This window comes from Enhydra lutris, unplaced genomic scaffold, assembly GCF_002288905.1.
Source record: "Enhydra lutris kenyoni isolate GAN:26980312 unplaced genomic scaffold, ASM228890v2 scaffoldscaffold54, whole genome shotgun sequence".
NCBI classification, from domain to species: Eukaryota; Metazoa; Chordata; class Mammalia; order Carnivora; family Mustelidae; genus Enhydra; species Enhydra lutris.
In genome coordinates this window covers 10416034-10422033 of record NW_019154138.1, presented here as the reverse complement: position 1 = coordinate 10422033, position 6000 = coordinate 10416034, and the positions used below count along the sequence as shown (strand labels likewise).

Sequence of the window (6000 nt, the reverse complement as noted above, 5' to 3'; positions counted from 1 at the left end):
AAACACTCAGCAGTATTTTCAAAACCTGTATCACTAACTCATAACACCTTGTCGGGTGACATGTTGCATTTTTTTTTTTTTTCTTTTTTGGTTTGGAGAATATCTGGTTGCTAATGGGCCATTGAATGCTACGGCTAGGAGGCGACCTGGGCAGGGTCTGAACTACAGCTGAGAGTATGGTGCCTGAGCATGTGAGCCCCAAAGCCTGACGATTTGGGTTCCAACTTTAGTTCTGCCATTGACTAGGTATTTGACTTCAGGTAAGGGACTCAACCTATCTAAGCCTCCATTTTATGATCTGTAAAATGGGGTAAATAACTCAGTCCCTACCTCACAGGGTCCTTATCTGTGGATGAGACAAAGCATGTAAAATTATACTGTTAGAACATATGGGGGGTGCCTGGGTGGCTCAGCGGGTTAAAGCGTCTGCCTTCGGCTCAGGTCATGATCTCAGGGTCCTGGGATTGAGCCCTGCATCAGGCTCTCTGCTCAGCAGGGAGTCTGCTTCCTCCTCTCTATCTCTGCCTGCCTCTCTGACTACTTGTGATCTCTGTCAAATAAATAAATAAATAAATAATATTAAAAAAAGAACATATGGGTTAATTGAAGAAATCTACACATACATAAGAATTCCAGCACCCCACAGCAAGTCCTTGGCTTCCTAGGAGCCAACAGCTCACAACAGCTCACGGGAGCCATGTAATGCTTGTCCAATACCCTCAGAGCAGAGAAGAAGAGGGAAAAAATGGTCCGGGAAGGGAAGTGACCTTCCCAACATTACGCAGAAAGTTAGGGGGACAGCCTGGTTTAGGACTCGGGTTTCAGAATTTCTCCGTGAGCTTTTTGCAGTGTGCCTCCCTGGACATCCTTCCCTCAGGACAGAGTCACCAAAGTAATACCAAAGCCTGTGTACCTGGGGAGTTACAGCTTGTTGCTAGGCAGTGGTGGTAGGCTGGAAGGAGATCATAATTTAGGGTTAGGGTGTCAGGGAGTTGCTTCGGATAGGACGGAGAATCGTAAGGTAATCAAAACTATGGTGAATTGAATTTACTGAATCGCCTGATACATGGGACTGAAAAACAGGAGCATGATATAATGAAGCTTATATTTCTGCTTACCCTTCTTCCAAGCACCTCAAAATTAATAAAGTTCACAAAGATCTTAAAGTCTCAAAGTCCTTTGTCTTCTGGGTAAATTTACCTCCACCACCTGCAACCCAATTCAATAAGGTATCATAAGGGTTTTGTTTCCTAACAGGTAGGTTTCCTCCTCCAGGCTATTTTAGGAAACAATTTAAAGAGTTTGTAAAGTTCTTCCAGAGCCCGAGATGCACAATTATTTGGAGGGTGAAGGACTGAAAGAAGGCTGCGGAAGGAGGCCAGGTGAGTAATTAACAGCTGGCTGAAATATCCTGTTTCTAAATACGTTTGAACCCCCGGATGCATAATTGCTGAGTTACATAAGGTGATTCAGTGGATCCTTTGTGAAGGTCTCTAGTAAAATAGTTTGTCTGGGCGTGATTTCCTACTATGTCTTTCAGTAAAATGAAAAAGGTACACCAGGTGATCTCCATCACCTCTTACAGTTTGTGAACATTCTACCAGTCTCCTTGCTTTCTAGTAGGGACAGAAGCCACCCAGAATTCTTGACAACACACAGTTGAAGGACTTTGATCTTCTGTTGTGTGAATCCTGCAGGCACCTGGCTAAGTCCTCATGACAGGTCAAATTCTAGGAGTGTTATTCATGTAATTTCAAGGGAGGGACTGGCAGTGGGTTTAAGAATGTCCTGGAACAGCCCCAGTATAAAGCAGCAAACTATTTTCCTAGCAAAGACAGGCCAAAGTGGGGAAAGGCAACTCAGTTTTATTTCAACTTATTTTAGGAGATCTCTATTTGAGGGCTGAACTAGTTGTAGAATTATCGAGTTGACCTTAGATAGTTGACCTTTGTGGGTCTCACTTTGTCTTTTTTTTTTTTTAAAGAAAAATCATAAATTACACAAACAAAACACGAATACATCCTCTTTGTAAACAGTTCAAACAGTGTGGTAATATATAGAATAAAAAACAAAAGTTCCCTTTGCCCTTCCCCATTCCACTGCCCTCCCCAGGGATAACCAGATAACCACTGGTGTCCTAGTTTAATAGGGATGTGTATCTTCCCAAGCCTTTCTTCTTCTTTTTTTTTTAAGATTTTATTTTAAAGTCATCTCTATATCTAATGTGGGGCTCAAACTCACAATCCCAAGATCAACAGTCCTATGCTTTACTGACGGAACCAGCCAGGTGCTCCTTTCTAAATTTTTTTTAAGCATTCAGTAATATGTAAATAGGGACAAAGTTATTTTTTCCTACACAAATGGTAACGTACTGATTATGCTATTTTTTTCTATTGTGTACCTTTTTTTACTTAACAATAAATCTTGGAATCATGCCATATCAGTACATATAGATTTGCCTCATTCTTTTTTTTTTTTTTTTTAAAGATTTTTATTTATTTATTTGACAGAGAGAGAGAGATCACAAGTAGGCAGGGAGGGAGGCAGAGAGAGAAGGGGAAGCAGGCTCCCCGCTGAGCAGAGAGCCCTATGCCGGGCTCGATCCCAGAACCCTGGGATCATGACCTGAGCCGAAGGCAGAGGCTTAACCCACTGGGCCACCCAGGCGCCCCATTTGCCTCATTCTTTTTAAAAGCTTCATAGTATTCCATTATATGAATGTAGCATGCATTGATTTAACTGGTTCCCTATTGTTTCCAATTTTGGGAGGCCCCCTACACGATGTGTCAGTGAATTTCTATACATTCCTATCTGTACAAATTTGCAATATTCACCTGTAGAATAAGTCCTAGACATGGAATTACTGGTCATTCAGTTTTGAGAAACTTGGCCCAAATGCTGCTATCCACAGAGGTTTTGGCAATTTTATATGGCAACACGGAATACCAAGGTGTATTCTTTAGCCTTGGTCTGTTTAACATTATATTAACATTATAATGTAAGTCTTCTCTGTTTCCTCATATTTCAACATTCATTTGTGTGTCTACCACATGGTAGGTGCTATGTTAGGTGCTGAGAATATAGCTATAAATTAGACCAAAGCAATCCTTGCCCTTGCTGTATGTGGGGTCTCTGGGTCTCATACAGTTGCTTGGGTCTCATACAGAAGACACTGAATAAATGTTTGCTGAAAGAGTTGGCCTCCAACCAAGGAAAGGCAGATGTCAAAAAGTATTTTTAGGACATTATGCTAAGTGAAATAAGCCGGTTACAAAAAGACAAATACGGCACGATTCCACCTATATAAGGTATCTGAAGTAGTCAAACTCTTAGAAATACAAAGTAGAATGGCACTTGTCAGGGACTGGATGGAGGGATCTGGTAGTTGTTCAGTGGGTATAAGAGTTTCTGTTTTACAAAATGAAAAAGTTCTAGAGATCAGTTGTGCAATATGCATATAGTTAACCTTACTGTACAGTACATTTAATATAGTTAAGGTAAATTTTATGTTAAGTGTGTGGCCACAATTTAAAAAAAGAAGTATTTTTAGACACAAGAGGTAGTGAGACAGATGGCTGGGAGACAAGCTGAGTCTAGACTAGGATGGGGTGATGAGGAGGGTATCCAAAACGTAGAAAAAACCCAACCAGTCCACATTTCGTTCCCGGCCCTCCCACCTTTGTCTGGGAACAGGTGACCCTAAAATCTTACATTCTGCTATAGATAAATCGTAGCAAAGTTATGTTTCTATGCTTTTTCTTCTGAGAGCCTCTCTGATAACCTGATAGGGATCCGTTCTGATGCCGCTTACAGGGCGTAAGCCAAAAAGAGAATCTTAGCTTCCTATCTTTCTGTAAGCGGTCGCTTCTTCAACAGGCAGAACTTGATAAGGAGAAAGTTCTGATAAAGTGAGGCAAACTGGGACCAAGTAGGAGACTACATTCCCCAGCATGCGCTGCTCTCTTAGGACGCAGTCAATGACGGAAGAAAACGCGATACTTTAGCGCCAGGAATGGGGCGCGGGGATGAGGGATGACTACATATCCCAGAACGCAAAGCGCCCCCACTCTAGTTACAGTCCAGCTTGCTTTTGGGTAACTGGCGTTCACTGCTAAAGGGGCGCGGGGGCGGGAATGCAGCCCCGCTGTGTACCGGACTTGACACTTCCAAAGAGCAAGGAGAGGCGGGGAAAGTGCCTCAAGCCCACTCAAAGTAGTTCCCGCGCACGTTGGCGAGGGTTTATGGGCCCCCTCCCTTATTTATTGTTTCTCAGAGGCAATGCCAGGCCCCTATTGGTCGAAGACCTCGAGGGCAGGTGGGAAGTCTGTGAAGCCCCAAATCGAAGTTATCTGCGTCTCCCCATTGGTCTTCCTGTCGAGCGCAGGCGCGAGTGCTCCGTCTTCAATCCCCAGGGACGGGTGAGCGGCAATTGGCCAAAGCCCGCGAAGTAGGAGTCCGGATTGGTAGTTGCTAGCAGGAGCCTGGTTTCTTCCTTGACTTCTGCGAGTGAAAGTGTGTGATTGGTTTAAATCCGCGGGCACCTGGCGGTGATTGGGCGGCAGTCATGGGCTGGGTACGATTATTGGCTGATGCTCGGGCCATCCCTCCTCGGGCGGGCAGCGAATGATGAAATGGGAACGGGGAGGGGAAAGGCCGCGACGTGAGCGCGCGACCTCCGGCGCCATTTTGTAGAGAAACAAGCGGAGTTAACCGAAGAGGGGGTCGAGGAGAGCCGGAGTCGGGGACTCAGGAGTTTCCTGTGTCCAGCGCTGCCGGAACCGCCTGAGGTGAGGTGGGCCGGGGTCGGTGGCTGGGGCCTGCTGGCGGTGTCAGCTGCGGAACGCGAGCGCCGGTGGGCGAAGGAACGGGGGTGGTCCAGGGGCCATTGGGAGCGTTTCCCGGAGCTCCGCGGAGTGAGGGGCAGTCGGGACGGGGAAGTGGCGAGGCGGGAGAGGGCGGACTCTTCCCACGGCTCGCGGAGTCTTTGGGCTCTGAAGAGCAGAGGCCGGGACGACGGCTTCACGGAGCTGAGGGCAGAGCGCGGGGTGGTCCCCGGCCCGGGCCTGGAGGCTCTGAGGGCGGCAGTGGCGGCAGTTCGGGCGGCTGGGCCTCGCTTCGCGCGGGCTGCACTATTCTCAGAGCCCACGAGCTCTTCAACTGACCCTTTCTCTCTGGGCTTCCGGATGGGTGCAGTTGGCTTCGGCCCCCGAGGCCTAGTTCCAGAGGCGAGGGTCCGTGTTTGGAGTAGTTGCAGGCTCCTGGTTCTTTCTGGTCGACCTGGAGCTGGCAGTCCCCCTCCCTCTGCCCCCAGCACGTTGTCAAACCCCCGGTGTTTCGAGTATCCGCCGGTGGGAGGGGCGGGCGGGAGCCAGTACTTCCTCATTACTTCTTGCCACAGGTTTTGTTCCACTCGCGCGCCGGGGCGCTCAGACTTTTCTCCGAAGTCGGCCCTCACCCACTTGGGCCGGTGTCTGAGATGTAGTGGCGGTTTTGCTCTCCCACGGGAAGTGTCCCCTTAGAGAGCCGAACGTTTGTAGGCCTCGACGCTGGGGAGAGATTTCCTTCCTACAGGTCGTGTAGGGAGGTTGCTTAAGGCCAAACGAGAAACACTCCTATTCCGTACCAGTCCCTCTGCAGAATTCACCCAACTAGCCTCACACAGATGACTACCCCCCGCTAGGAGTACGATTTGTAGTTAAAAATAAAAAAAGATGCCTGATACCTGTGGGTTTGGAAAGGCTGTGTTTAAAATAAACTTTGAGAAGAAAACTTCTACCCTGAAGCCACCCAATCAAACGCCACATTTCTTAGGACTCTAATAAAAAGTCTGCTTTCTTCCTGTAAGCTGAGTAATGATACTTAATTTTTCTCCTTATTTTTGTATAATTCTGTTGCCTTGGGAGATTTATTTTAACAGCGAATAAATATACTTTCGTATTTTGCCGGGCGGGGGGCGGCAGGGAATTCTGGCCATTGCTTTCATGACAATCCGTTTGATAG

The 6000-nt window shown here is 47.0% G+C and overlaps 1 protein-coding gene across 5 annotated transcripts in view; it reads left to right on the top strand.

Moving 5' to 3' along the window:
• The first annotated feature begins 4635 nt into the window (after positions 1-4635).
• Positions 4636-6000, top strand: part of LOC111157346 (CCR4-NOT transcription complex subunit 1) — a 111054-nt gene continuing 109689 nt past the window's right edge. For all 5 annotated transcript variants that reach the window (XM_022518673.1, XM_022518674.1, XM_022518675.1 and 2 more), the window contains exon 1: positions 4636-4787. The gene's annotated coding sequence lies outside the window, so the exon portion shown is untranslated. The remainder of the gene's footprint in view (positions 4788-6000) is intronic.